The sequence below is a fragment of the Ornithodoros turicata genome, chromosome 1 (genome assembly GCF_037126465.1).
Source record: "Ornithodoros turicata isolate Travis chromosome 1, ASM3712646v1, whole genome shotgun sequence".
In the NCBI taxonomy this organism is placed as follows: domain Eukaryota; kingdom Metazoa; phylum Arthropoda; class Arachnida; order Ixodida; family Argasidae; genus Ornithodoros; species Ornithodoros turicata.
Genome location: NC_088201.1, coordinates 151,059,724 through 151,075,921, shown reverse-complemented (window position 1 = coordinate 151,075,921; position 16,198 = coordinate 151,059,724).

Sequence of the window (16,198 nt, the reverse complement as noted above, 5' to 3'; positions counted from 1 at the left end):
GAAATAGATATCTCCAATATTGAACCCTCTTATCTTTTCCGAACTCGAAGCTAAGATCCACGGTTCACCGATATTTAGAACGTGCATGTGTCGGCGAAGGGAGCTCAAATCATATTGCAGGTTGTGCATGCACACGACGAGTTCTTTGGTGCTACGACACGTAAGGATACACGTATCACACAGCGTCACGACAAAATTCGAGGACCCGGGCTCTACGAAGCGGGTGTGGTCGTGATGCAACACTTTCCGTGTGTGTCGGTTAAACTCGATTCCACAAAATTCACAGTGCGTCGCGCACTGGTGCGGTCTTCCACACTCATGACCAACGGTGACGGAACACGGTTCAGCCTATCGATTTGTTCGCCAAATCCCTTGAGCGCGAACAAGCATTTTTCTGCCGCGTTAGGTCCCAAATAGCCACCGAAGCCCATTATTTTCAAATCACAACTTGTCACTAGCACGATGCTATACGAGCTCATCCTGCGCATACTGGAAGCGTCCTTAACGAGTGCATCCTTTTCCAGTATGCTTTCCGTGTCCAACACCGCGAAATAGGGGTAGGGATGCATTTATTGTATCTTGGTGAAGGAGACGCTCTCCCCTGCTTTCGGTATTTCGAGAATTACTTCGTTTACGTCTCGACACAGACGTTCGTGCTGCTCCAACGCCCATCTCGTCCTATAACCGCTCGTGCATTTCTCACAATAAGAATAGTCGCCTTGTCCTATGAAAGTGCTTAATTTTCTGATTCCATAGAAATGCTTCCTAACCTCGAGCAGGTGGACTTTATGTTTATAGAGCGCGCAGGGAACCCGTCCGGTAGATATGGAACTCGTCTGCTCGTCGAACACGTAGATGTACACGGTTATTTTGTTTTTTCTCTCCCACAGGGAGATGTCTTCATAAGTGACTGGGAAGCAGGGCGTCCAGTACGTTACGCGCGTCTCCGGATTCGAAGGATTCATGTATTTCTGGTATCTGACATAATCGTTTGGGTTGTTCCTCAAAGGATACAAGAGTGCCAGCACGCTATACCTGAAACAGTCGTTTTCGTGATTCGGTGGACGTTTGACGTTTGTGAGAGTCTTTCTTTTTCTCTTCAACATTTCGGGAAGCTCGATCGTGCACCCGACGCGCTACGGTTTTAAGCGCGTTAGTTTTAAGTCGACACATTGGGTGTCGTTCGAGGTGAAACCAGATCCTTCTCTCGCATAGTTTTCTACGCGTTGCGAGGACTCTACGATGGCAGCACTTATCGCGCCTTCGATTTCTTGGCGATTATGAACCACTCTCATGTGAAGGTTCACGTGAAAAAGATAAGGAGTCAACCCGTCGGCTCCGTCCTTAATCATGAGCGCCTTCGAGCACAGACAAAATTTGAAAGGCATGGAATAAGCTTCGAGGACGCGCGTGATTACTGCAGCTATGCTCGGTAGACAGAGTCGCAAATCGTCGACGTTGTCGTCGTGCGGGGAACAGAAAAGTGTGTACCTAGTAGCCCTTCCATCAAGTACCTCATCTGTGTCAAAAAAAGGAAGAAATCGTTTCTCGAGGGATCGTTCTCTACGACGTGTTCTCGTAATTCAACGATTCTACGACCCTGGACAAGCTCAGCTTCGTTTCCAAATTCTGTGCTTGCATCTGGTGATTCATCTCAAACCCTACCAGACAGAGGAATGAAATCTGCATACGACTGATCCCCTTCCCACATGAGCAATTCGTCTGCACTGTCATATCCATCTAGATGTTCGTCGTCGTCCGTTTCACTTATTACGAAAGGCGAACTGCTAACTCTGTCGTCGTTGTCATCTGAAAGCATCGCATGGCATCGATGGGGTCGTACTGACATACGAGACAGCGTAGCACTGCAGTCGAACAAAATAAGTACGAGATTCCCCCTCATGAATCAATGCTCACTTTTCCCTTCAGTTGAGGAACGCTTAATATTGATGATGAGAGAGATATGGATGAGTCCCTGTGTGTTTAGTGACATGCGGTGACAGCAGTAGTATAACTTGATACTGTATAAGAACCGTACTGAACAACGACGCCCTATTTTTTCTAATCCAAGATGGCCGATTCTAATCCAATTCTAAGCCAAAATCCAGTTCTAAGCCAATACAATCCACTTGTAATTCAACGGTCCAACGGTTGTAATCCACGTCACGGTAATTGGCCCATGCCTGCTGATTGGCTCACCAAAACTCCGCCCCTTTATGCTAATTACTTGGCTCCACCCACTTCACGCTGATTGGTAGAGGCTGATCGTTGAGCTCTGCCCCTAATTAACCGGCTCCACTGATTGGTTCCCTCTGATTGGCCAGCTGAACATAGCATTCACCAGTGCCGTGGCCGTCGTTCTAGGCCTACTGAACATAGCCTGCACTAGCGAGGCAGCGGCTTCACTGCAGCTCTATCTCATATGCCCAAACTTACCTCGTGGCGTCCAACTTTCCGCCCACTTCATGCTGATTGGTCCTACCGATCCAGACTTCTAATCCAGTCCGCGCTAAGCCTACTGATCACTCTCCCAGCGCTCTGATTGGCCGCTATAGATTGGCCCGTCCCGCCGAACATAGCCTCCACTATCGCCGGCCCTGCTCGGCCGCAGCTCCACTGTGGCTCTATCTCAGATATCCAAACTTACCTTTATACTAGGTCTGCCTACTTCATGCTGATTGGTCCGTTCCAAGCCTACTGACTTCTAAGCCAAACCATGCAAAGCCTACTGATTGGCCCTTCACACCGAAGCCTACCGATGGCTGGCCCTGATTGGTCCACGATAAGCCTACTGAACAGTGACTGGCTTGCCTGAATTTGTCGGCACCAGGCAGCCGCTTCAGACAAGACACACGGCACTTGTTGATTTCAACCTTTATTCGGTACAACAGCCTCCTGGTCCAGCTGTGGGTTGGTTCAGCTGCATCAGAGAGATCGCTAGCCCCGGTCCCCGTTAATCCCCATTAGTCCTTGCGCTCGTTGGTGACTCAGCTCCCTCCTCGGTAGATGCCATATGGCTCATCTATCTGCAAGTGCTCATTGGCCCATCTAACTACAAGCCTCTCATTGGTCACTTATGTCTATATAGCTCCCTAACAGGCAAGAACTGCACTTCCACTGACTGCTAGACCCGACTGCTACTCCCTCTAATCTCTACATGAGATAACATAGGTTTAACTGTGGGATATTGGAACTTTTACCATAAGGTAGGCTTAGCGAGGGCTGGTGGGCTCCAACTGCTGTCGACCCATGCCTCCGCGGCTGCTCACTGGTTCACAATGAAACTTTTTCACATGCTCTGAGGGCGCCAATGAAGGTTCCCTACACATACAATAGATGGCGCCGGTTGTACCCTCTTTGCAAAGATGGACAGCTGCGACGCGAGTGTGGTCCATCGTGACTCATTTATATCCAACTGGTTCGTACTTCTAGAGAGCCAGCTGTAGAGGGCTGAACAGCTTACATGCCACTGCCTCCTGCTGTTAGTTCACAATGAAACTTTTTCAAATGCTCTGACGGCTGCCCTACACATACAATAGAAGGCGCCGGTTGTATACGCTCTTTGCAAAGATGGACAGCCGCGACGCGAGTGTTGATAATGTCCATTCTAAACGCAATGGTCGCTCCTTTCTATCGAAGTGCTTATTGGTTCATACTTCTAGCAAGAGAGCCAGCATTAGAACCCAAATCTGCTGCTGAACATTACAAACGATGAATAAAACAGCTTACATCAATAGTTCGGTGCCGCCATCTGAAGTCAGCCTTCTTCATGCTCCATGCCCCTCATAGCGATGGCTGCCTCGCGGTACTAATGGTAAATTTTAAAAAATGGAAATGTTCAGGGTACGATGAACACATCATAAAACACACTCTACCCATCTCTCCATAAAACACGAGTAAAGTGGGCTTAACCACGTTGTATGCATGCGTAGGGGGAAGCCCACCTCTGGGAACAAGCTTTTGGTTTTGTGATAGTGTGCCTTTGCACTTCAACATGAAAATTTAGTTCAGTGTTTATCAAGCAGAATGGAGAGGAAAAAACATAAATAATGCTATAGAGTGAAGCGCGTTCATTCTTAAGAAGAACGGATTTTGCTTCAACAACAACAGCAAAACAAAACAAAACAAAACGTTTCAATGTTTAATAAGCAGAACGAAAAAAAAAACATCGTGATGCCAAGCAGTGAAACCCACTAGCTCCGCACGCGTTCGTACTAAAAAGCTGAGCAGGAAGACGCACATGATTGAGAAACATGGAGAGTTGATGCGCTGCAGAGAAGCTCGTTTTAGAGAAAAACGATTTCAATGTCGATTGAGCAGATCCTCAAGAAACCCTGTAGAGCTGCACCTGCAAGGAAGCTTAGTATCGTTTTGTTTTAGACGGTGTGCGTTGCAGTTCAACACAAGAAACTAATTAAATGTTTATCAAGCAGAATGGCGAAGCATAGTAATGCTATGCGGTGAAGCTCACGAATGCGCTCACTGACGCTCCAACGCTTATTAAACAAAGTGATCGAATAGACACAGAGTGGTTGGTGCTGTGCAGTGAAGCTCCGCACGTACTCAATATTAAAAAGAAGACTCAACCCAAACTGAGTAGGAAGAAACACAATTTCAGATTGCTTTCAGAGCTCTCACGAAGGCATTCTGTGCAAACGTATCCAGCGTATATTTCACGCGACACACCTAGCACGCGTTCCTTCAAAACAGTACGCAAGAGCACTATTAGACAGCAAGAAGAGGCATGCACACACCGTTATCACGTAGCTATGGATACACACACAATTCAATTTTGAATGCGTAATCTGCGTAGGATCGCGACGCACGGGCTCAACATGCGCCGATATAGACACATCAAACTATCGCGCACCTTCCAGGTCTACAAATCTGCATCACGCCGCAAACGTAGCCATCGTATATTTCACGCGACACACCTCCGCGTTCGCACGAGCACTACTGAACAGTATGAAGCACCATTAGAAATATATATTTAGGATGATCACACAAAAACGCACTCAATCTTAAAACGCAGACTCAACCCAAGCTGAGTTTGAAGAAACACAATTTCACATTGCTCTCCCGGAACATTACGTGCAAACATAGCCGGCGCACGCAACCCACCTAGCACGCAGAGCACCAGTGGAAGCACCATTAAAAATTAGGATGGTCACATTATGAACAAGTTCATCTCGGAAAAAAAAATGCTCTCCTTCGCAGACGGGCACATAGATTCACGAGCACCATGCAGCAGTATCTGAAATACGAATTTCCGACGGCAGCTCGTGCGACTTTAGCCTGCTCATGTCCGCGTATATTCCGGTTTTAGACAGTGTGCGTTTAACATAAGAAATTAACTAAGTCAAGCAGAATGATAGACCACAGTGATGCTATGTGATAAGGCTCTCACTGACGCTCTAACGCTTACAAAACAATGCTATGCACCGAAGCTTCGCACGTACTCAATGTTAAAAAGAACACTGAACCCAAGCTGAGTATGAAGAATACACAATTTCACATTACTGCCCCAGAAAATTATGTGCAAACATAGCCAGCGCAGGCAGAGCACAACTGGAAGCACCATTAGAAACATAAATTTAGGATAATCACACGGCGTCACATTATGAACAAGTTCATCACATCAAAAAAATGGGCTCACCTCATCTACGTGCGTCACCGATATGACGCACGTAGATTCTTATCGAGCGACGCGGCACGGCAGGGCACTAACTTCATTGATATAAAACAGATGGCCCCAACCGGAGGGGTATATTACGCGCCTGTGTTTCGGCTATCTAGGTTTCCGTGCGGCTGGCACGGTAAGTTGTCGACATGCGGGCGAACCAGGAAGGTGCGCGGCATTTTGGCGTGTCAGCGCACGTTGAGCCTATGTGCGCGGGCAGGCTAAAATCGTGTCAGCTGTCCACGCGCCCGAAGTTACCCAAGCAGCACAATGTACCGAAAGTCGAGTTCAATAGGGGTGGACGGTATGTGTCTTATCAATGTTCTTTAGTTTCACCAGTTCGTTCAAGGTCTTCCACCTACCCGTCCACCCCTACTGCACTCGACTTTCAGTACATTGTGGTCATTGGGTAGTGCCCTGCCGTACCGCGTCGCTCGACAAGAATCTACGTGCGTCATATCGGTGAGATGAGGTGAGCCCATTTTTTTGATGAGATGAACTTGTTCATAATGCGATGCCGAGTGAATATCCTAAATTTATGTTTCTAATGGTACTTCCAGTTGTACTCTGCGTGCGCTGGCTATGTTTGAACATAATGTTCTGGGGGAGCAATGTGAAAATGTGTTTCTTCATACTCAGCTTGGGTTGAGTGTTCTTTTTAACATTGAGTACGTGCGAAGCTTCAGTGCATAGCATTGTTTAATAAGCGTTGGAGCGTCAGTGAGGGCCTTATCACATAGCATCACTGCGCTCTATCGTTCTGCTTGATTTAGTTAATTTCTTATGTTAAACGCAGACTGTCTAAAACCGCAATATACGCGGACATGGGCAGGCTAAAGTCGCGCGAGCTGCAGGCGCGCCGTCGGAAATTCGTATTTCAGATACTGCTGCATGGTGCTCGTGAATCTATGTGCCCGTGTGCGAAGGAGAGCATTTTTTTTTCCGAGATGAACTTGTTCATAATGTGACCATCCTAATATTTTTAATGGTGCTTCCACTGGTGCTCTTCGTGCGAGGTGGGTTGCGTGCGTTGGCTATGTTTGCACGGAATGTTCTGGGAGAGCAATGTGAAAAGTGTTTCTTCAAACTCAGCTTGGGTTGGGTCTGCGTTTTAAGATTGAGTGCGTTTTTGTGTGATCATCCTAAATGTATATTTCTAATGGTGCTTCATACTGTTGAGTAGTGCTCGTGCGAACGCGGAGGTGTGTCGCGTGAAATATACCCTGGCTACGCTTGCGGCGTGATGTAGATTTGTAGACCTGGAAGGTGGGCGATAGTTTGATGTGTCTATTTCGGCGCATGTTGAGCCTGTTCGTCGCGATCATAGGCAGATTACGCATTCAAAATTGTATTGTGTGTGTATCCATAGCTACGTGATAACGGTGTGTGCATGCCTCTCAGGTGAAAAATTGCAATATTGGCGGATATGGGCGGGCTAAAATCGCGTGAGCTGTCCACGCGTTTCAGATAATGCGTGCTGTATGGTGCTCGTGTCGCGTGACGCGCGGTGAATCTATGTGGTGTAAAACCTGTCATATTTCTAACTGTGATGCTGTTAAAGTGAACACATTTATTCTGAGGTGAACTTGCTTATAATGTGATGAACTTCGTTCATTTTGAATCTGTGTGATCACCCGGGACTTATGTTTCTAATGGTGCTTCTTGCTGTCTAATAGTGCTCTTGCGTACTGTTTTGAAGGAACGCGTGCTAGGTGTGTCGCGTGAAATATACGCTGGATACGTTTGCACAGAATACCTCCGTGATAGCTCTGAAACCAATCTGAAATTGTGTTTCTTGCTACTCAGTTTGGGTTGAGTCTTCTTTTTAATGTTGAGTACGTGCGGAGTTTCACTGCGCAGCACCAACCACTCTGTGTCTATTCGATCACTTTGTTTAATAAGCGTTGGAGCGTCAGTGAGAGAGACAATCGTGAGCTTCACTGCATAGCATTACTATGCTTCACTATTCTGCTTGATAAACATTTAATTAGTTTCTTGTGTTGAACTGCAACGCACGCCATCTAAAACAAAACGATACTAAGCTTCCTTGCAGGTGCAGCTCTACGGGGTTTCTTGATGATCTGCTCAATCGACATTGAAATCGTTTTTCTCTAAAACGAGCTTCTCTGCACAGCGTCAACTCTCCATGTTTCTCGATCATGTGCGTCTTCCTGCTCAGCTTTTTAGTACGAACGCGTGCGGAGCTAGTGGGTTTCACTGCTTGGCATCACGATGTTTTTTTTTTCGTTCTGCTTATTAAACATTGAAACGTTTTGTTTTGTTTTGTTTTGCTGTTGTTGTTGAAGCAAAATCCGTTCATCAGCTTTTAAGAATGAACGCGCTTCACTCTATAGCAATATTTATGGTTTTTCCTCTCCGTTCTGCTTGATAAACACTGAACTAAATTTTGATGTTGAAATGCAAAGGCACACTATCACAAAACCGAAAGCTTGTTCCCAGAGGTGGGCTTCCCCCCACGCATGCATACAACATGGTTAAGCCCACTTTACTCGTGTTTTATGGAGAGATGGGTGGAGTGTGTTTTAAGATGTGTTCATCGTACCCTGAAAATTTTTTTAAATTTACCATTAGCACCGCGAGGCAGCCATGGCTATGAGGGGCATGGATAGGATGAAGGAGGCTGACTTCAGATGGCGGCACCGAACATATTGATGTAAGCTGTTTTATTCATCGTTTGTAATGTTCAGCAGCAGATTTGGCTTCTAATGCTGGCTCTCTTGTTAGAAGTATGAACCAATAAACAGTTGGATAGAAAGGAGTGACCAATGCAGTTAGAATGGACATTATCAACAGTCGCGTCGCGGCTGTCGATCTTTGCAAAGAGGATATACAACCGGCGCCATCTATTGTATGTGTAGAGCCACCGTCAGGAGATGTGAAAAATGTTCATTGTGAACCAACAGGAGGAGGAGGCGGCATGTAAGCTGTTCAGCTTTCTAACGCTGGCTCTCTAGAAGTATGAACCAGTTGGATAGAAATGAGTCACGATGGACCACACTCGCATCGCAGCTGTCCATCTTTGCAAAGAGGGTACAACCGGCGCCATCTATTGTACGTGTAGGGAACCTTCTTTGGCGCCCTCAGAGCATGTGAAAAAGTTTCATTGTGAACCAGTTAGCAGCCGCGGATGGAGGCATGGGTCGATAGCAGTTGGAGCCGCCAGCCCTCGCTAAGCCTACCTTATGGTAAAAGTTCGAATATCCCACAGTTAAACCTATGTTATCTCATGTAGAGATTAGAGGGAGTAGCAGTCGGGTCTAGCGCCCTAGTGAAAAGACCCCTCAGGTCTAATGTGTTATGGGACTGAGAGGTCCTCTCAGGCTGGTGGACCTCTCGGGCTGACCTCTCAGGTTGAGAGGACCTCTCAGAAGCTAATGCCCAGATCTGAAATCAGAACATCAATGTTAAATTTTGCCGTCTACGCTGCACCTGTCGTCGGAGTGGTAGAATCATACAGTGCTATGATACACCAGACATAGATACAGACAAGTACATGTCACAAAACTCCATATATATTGAGTTCCTTCGATTGTAGAGATATACTCAAGGCATGCACGCTGCTATCTGATTATGTAACAGTTATTTCAAATGTCTTACAGAATTGTGAATACCTAATATTTGTTGAAGGATCGCTCGCAAGAAACTACACGAAACGGTAAATTGCAGCAACAGAAACTAGATTTAGCACTTACATGTCTACGAAAGCATACGAGTCGTCATCAACACATACTGTCGTATTTCACAAAGCGTGAACTCATGGGACACATATTCACAATGTCCGCAAAGCGGCGATGACAAATATTCTTGAGGAACTCTGCTTCTCGGTGATCAAGTTCCTCTGTTTTACGTATACTTAGGGACTTGCGATGCACCGTCTAGTTTCCCTTGCTTGCGTAAGCCGCCAACTAACTGGCGAGATTGGGTTCTCATCATCTGTCACTTCGTACGAGATTCATCTGTAAGAAATACAACTTCAAAATGTCAGTGTAAATCAGTGTGTAGGCATCGAAATATATAACATACCGTTTGGCACCAAGCGCCGTTGGTAACGTTACGTGGTTGGTAATCTTCCTTTAGGCGCTCATAATGCGTGTCTGTGAACAGTAGTAAAAGCCTAAAGTCAAGAGGAATACCTGTCAATCACAAAAGCATATTTGAGACATCGTCTACATACCTCAAAAACAGTTAGAATCCCGAAGACAAAACGCAAATTACTTGAGATCCGCGGCCGACGTCCTCTCACACTTCAACGTTTCAAAACAGACTGATTCAACCGCTGGCGACTGGCCGAAACGCTTCCACCTACGTGCAGTGCAATAATGCACGGATTGCAAGAGCAATAGCTTCAAGGGGAGACGGCAATACAAGATTATCACGGCACGTGTTCCTTGAAGGAATAATGCACAAACATGTGAAATCTTGCGATCTATTTTCCAAAGCGGACGAGGTAGCATGTTCCGCGGCGATGAGAGGTGTTGCACGACGCACTGTCGCAAAGCTGTCTGAGAGGTCCCCCCAAACCTCCCAGGGCTACATGAATGATTCTACAACGTCTTCCAGATTTTCTCTAAGAGGTCCTCTCAGACGCTTCTGTGCCACCTGAAAGGTCCTACCACACCTTTCAAGATTTCTTGAAAGGTCCTCTCAGGCCTCTCAGGAAATGTTGAGAGGTCACTCAGACATATTTTCGCTAGGGCGATCAGTGGAAGCGCAGTTCTTGCCTATTAGGGAGCTCTATAGACATAAGTGACGTGACCAGTGAGAGGCTTGTAATCAGATGGGCCAATGAGCACTTGCAGATAAATGAGCCAGATGGCATCTACTGAGGGAGCTGAGTGACCAACAAGCGCAAAAGATGACCGGGACTAACGATCTCTCTGATGCAGTTGAACCAACCCACAGCTGGACCAGCAGGCTGTTGTACCAAATAGAGGTTGAAATCAAGAATTGTCGTGTGTCTTGTCTGAAGCGGCTGCCTGGTGCCGACAAATTCAGGCTAGCCAATCACAGTTCAATAGGCTTATCGTGGACCAATCGGGGCCAGCCATCGGTAGGCTTCGGTGTGAAGGGCCAATCAGTAGGCTTTGCGTGGTTTGGCTTAGAAGTCAGTAGGCTTGGAACGGACCAATCAGCATGAAGTAGGCAGACCTAGTATAAAAGCAAGTTTGGATATCTGAGATAGAACCACAGTAGAGCTGCGGCCGAGCAGGGCGGGCGCAGGCTATGTTTGGCGGGACGGGCTAATCTGTAGCGGCCAATCGGAGCACTGGGAGAGTGATCAGTAGGCTTAGCGTGGACTGGATCAAAAGTCTGGATCGGTAGGACCAATCACCATGAAGTGGGCGGAAAGTTGCACCCCACGAGGTAAGTTTGGGCATATGAGATAGAGCCGCAGTGAAGCCGCTGCCTCGCTAGTGCAGGCTATGTTCAGTAGGCCTAGAACGACGGCCAGAGCGCTGGTTAAGGCTATGTTCAGCTGGCCAATCAGTGGGCTTAGAATGGGCCAATCGGTAGTGGCCAATCAGAGGGCTTAGAATGAACCAATCAGTGGAGCCGGTTAATTAGGGGCAGAGCTCAGCGATCAGCCTCTACCAATCAGCGTGGAGTGGGTGGAGCCAAGTAATTAGCATAAAGTGGCGGAGCTATGGTGAATCAATCAGCAGGCAAGGGCCAATCATCGTGAAGTGGGCGAAGCCAAGTAGTTAGCATAAAGGGGTGGAGCTACGATTGACCAATCCACGATCACTAGGCTTAGCATGCGCCAATCACCGTGAAGTGGGCGGAGCCAAGCCAACTAATTAACATAAAGGAGCAGAACTACGATTGACGAATCAACGATCAGTGGGGCTTGGCGTGGACCAATCAACGTGAAGTGGGCGGAGCTAATGGCGGCCAATCATAATGGCTTTGGATTTGGCTTGTGTTGGATTACAAGCGGATTGTGTTGGCTTAGAACTGGATTTTGACTTAGAATTGGATTACAATCGGCCATCCTGGATTAGAAAAGGATGTCGTTGTTCAGTACTGTTCTTATACAGTAGCAAACTATACTACTGACAGCGGCTATTGGTTCCTGAAAAAACAATGCCATACATAGAATACACTCACACAGCAGAGACGGTCAACTTATATTTTGGCTCACGAAACGACTGACGTCGTGGATCGATGCCCCTCATGGGCTTTCGATCAATCGCCGTAGAACCAGCGCACCTTTTATAGTCGCTACTCCGCTCTCCTCCTCCTCGCATTGCGATGCTGTCATCTGTACTTTGCCCACCCTGCCTTCCGTGCCTTTTTGCGGTGTCGCATATGACAGTGATACTATTGTCGTCGAATAAAACGTTACGCTAATGCCAAGCTAACACTCTGGGCCGACTCCTCTATGGCGACGAGAAGGCCCAGAGTGGGATTCGAACTCAGGAACACTATATACACGATACACTAACCACCAGTCTAATTCGTGCTGCGTGACGTTTTTCTTATTGCGGGGTCCGTGTCTAAACACGTCCAAACATGTTCAAACTCGTTCAAGGACGTCATAGAGAGTGAGAGAGAGGAACTAGTGCGTCCAGGGACGACTTCAACGGTTCGCCTCTGTCTGAACACGTCTAAACATGTTCAAACACGTCTTAACATGTCCAAACACGTTCAAGTACGTCATAGAGTCAGAGGAAAACCTTTACTATACATGTTGAAGCGAACGTTTGATCGCTTCAAGTAAGTAATACCCATAAGTAAGTAAGTAAGTACGTAAGTAATTCTTCCTAATACCCATGTCATCATCATCGTCGAAATGTTTGAAGAGTTTCGTTTCCAGTTTACAAACACTGTTGCTGCGTATGAAGTCGGTTTTTTCCCGCTGTCGGCTGATAGACGGCTGTCCCATGCTTTGAGATCTTGTGTGTTTGTGTTTGAATCAATGCATAATGTCACGTGTCAAGATGTCATTTTGCGTGACACGAAACTGTTCTAAAACGTCGTCGAATCAATTCATTATCCTCAAGTGCATTACACCGTTTATTTTTACTACTTTTTAGAAAACTTTCTGGTTTTGGTTGTTTCTATGTGAACGCGTGCGTAGTCCGTGTACACCTGGAATTCATACGGGGAGTATACTGCACGCAGGGTGTTTCAGTAACTGTGAGAAGAGAAATGAGATGAAGGTACGCTACAGAAAATTATGTGCTTTTCCTCGTTTCTGTGATTAGTAGGTACTTTTCAATATGGCCAGTATGTCTCAACCAACACCCCCTTTTCTTTTTATTTCCGCTATGCCATCAACAACATTTATTCGTAGGGAGCTATTGTCATGTTCTATAATTTCTATAATTCTTGAATGTAACTACGAAATTTGCCAAGGTGATGTAACGCTGTTTGCCAGAAAGGAGAATATTTCATGTCAAATTTACCCCATTTCTTTACGGAGTACGTTCCCTAGTACTATGGTATTGGAGTTGGTAATACAATGATAAGAACAATGGTAATTTGTCTATCTTTATCGAATCTGCGAGTTTCTCTGTGTTCGATTCAGCGATTACCATTGTATCAGGTGAGGTCGGGAGTAGCCCAGTAGGACGAAATAATTGATAGATGCGCTGCCTGTCTATCAGAAAAACGTTACATTCACTTTACACTCTTCGGAGTTCAGTTGACGCGGTTGAAGGGATTCGTTAAAATGGATAAAACGAACTCTATTGCGAAAGTTCTCCAAAGATGAATATATTCCTGCATATTTTCCGCACTGTTCCCTCTATTTTTGACACGATTACTACTATATCCCTTTGCCGTGAAATGTTAATTCGCTGCAGCCAACTGCCATGCTTGCATCGCAAAGCCGTAATTTGGATAGGACGTAAAAGTTTTTCGGTTCAGTGTCGACGGTATTCACTTTGAAGTTGCATACCTCCCATCGTGAGGACGCACGTCAACATAAGAAGTACACGCAAAAACAATGTCTTGTTGTTTGTGCTTTCTCGCTCCCAGACTCGGATTTTTCTTTGTGTAGATATAGGTCCTTTCTAAGCACTCTGTCACTTTTAAGTATTTTGGCACCTACAGAGAAAAGAAACTGAAACAGACACCGTTATGAGGCCCACCGATATTTCGTGCGTTTCGCAGAAAATTTAATTTTCGAAAAGCGCGGGAGTTGTGATCACGCCGCCGCCTCCGATACCAGCGTAACGCTGAATTGCGCCTATTCAAACCGCCGACGACGACGACCAAAAATAGTTCCAACGTCGCCGCCGATAAAAACAGCATCGGCGCACATCTCTATGGATAACTGCCGAAGGGGCCTCTGCTTGTGTGAAGGGGCCGGTTTTTTCATCTCACACGAATTAATTGCTCGCACAAAATTAATGCGAATGTTGTGTTCGGTACCAAGGGAGCGGTTCCTGTTCGGTATGATGCTCACCAAACTTTTTTCGAATCCTTCCGAAGCCTTCCTTTAAGCGGTAATAGGTAAACGACTATTCTCTGATCTCCCGCCTGTTATATATTCGTTTACGCAGACTGACGAGGACAGCCTACTGAACTTCCACCAAGTCCTGAAAACAAAAGAACACAAAATCCCTTTCAGTTAACCGTCGTTTCAGTGTTATGTTTTCGGTTTTCCATTTTTTCGGAACTTCTTTGAGTTTCAGCGAAACTGTCGGGCATAGTACCAGGTTACTTCTTGTTTTATAACGGTAGCGGTACATCTTTAGGTTACTCGACAGTATCAATATCGGTATTTCGCTTTTTTGTTACTCAAGTAACGAGCATCAATAACTCGATACCATTCTTTTTTATCGGGTGAACACTGACTCTCGCATGCAAGGCCTGATATTCCTATGAAAAAATGGCTAGGAAGCAAGCGAGCTGGTGAAGATGATGCATAATGTAAAACCCCGAGACTAGGGTGTTGTGTCTAGTTCGTATTGTGTCTGTCCTTTCGTGTTCCCTAGTCTCGGGGTTTTACATTATGCTGATATTCCTGTCAATGAAGGCGGCCGCTGACACTAAGCTCAGACACAGTGTTGATTTTTCTCTTACTGATTGTAACATACTGCACTTGTTATTGCGACCCTGCATAGCAACCACTAATTGGGCACCATTTTCCCGCTATAACCTCAGAAGCAGGGTGTACAGTAGCCATTCCAGAACACAGACTACAACATTCCGGCTGTGTCGAGAAGCTCCCAACCCAGTTTATGAGAATGAGCAGTCCTAAAATTGGCGCCCACTCCCGTGAAATAACGAGCAACGTTCAAGCGTATTCGACATCGAAACTGCGGATGTCTGGGCACGTTCTGTGCATGCTGTTTAACATGGCGAGCTGCCTTAGTTTCGCATAGCCTTCGTCGGCATACTTGATAGATTCGTGGCTTTATTCGTTGCGAGACTGCCATGAACGCATGAAGAGGCAGATAAATTTGCACTAAAGTCTCCTGAAATTAAGTATAGTATAGACTTCATTGCTTCTGCTCTAGGACACATTTATAATTTATCGCTCCAAATAGGAACTTCCCCCGCACAATTGAAACAAGCTAAGGTCTCAGTTATTTATAAAAGTGGGGATAAAAACGATCTATCAAATTATAGACCAATATCAGTTTTTCCAGTATATTGATAATGTCTCGACAGGTTTATTTACACCCGACTGCAGAAATTTTTCGAGAGACATCAAATAATAACTGACTTGCAGTTCGATTTTCAACAGAATAATTCTACAGAGAGTGCTCTGTTGAGACTAAAGGATATTATAATACCCGGTTTCAAAAGAAAAAGTGCCCAACGTCAGCGATCTTAGTACATTAGCGTACAGCATTTAACTGCTTATACCATGGAACACTGACAAACGAATTAGAATACTATGGAATTTGGAGAGCTGCACTAGACTAATGCGATCTTATTTATCATTCAGCGAGCAGGCTGTTATTGCAGATAAGGTTACACCCGATTTTGCCTGTGTCAAGTCAAGTGTGCTCCAGGGTAGTATTTTAGGACCTTTATTTTTCAAGTGCTACATAAATGGCATGGTCAATATTTATGCAATAGCTTCTAGCACAGTAGAAGTAACCTTTCTGATATATGCGGACGACACTACGCTGCTTTTATCCGGGTCATCAGTTATAGAATTTGATATATTGGCAAACCACACTTTAGAAAGCGTGAAAACGTGGTCAGATTGCAACTGCTTAAGCATTAACATTAAGAAAACAAAGACGATGTTGTTTAGTCCTAGAAATATGTTTCTATCCAAAATAATGCTAAACGTTCCTATGACGGCAAGGAACTCAAGGCCGTGTCTTCATTTAGGACAATGGCCGTCGTATTTCCGGAACATTTCACATAGACTTTGCACTGCAATTTTATTGTTAAAAAGTTAGCAAAGATGACTGGAATGTTATGTAGACATCGTTATCGACATCCAGAAAATGTAAAGTGCAAATATATAATTCACTGTTTGTTTCTAGATATAGTTATTGTTTTATGGTGTGGGGTACTACCACTGCC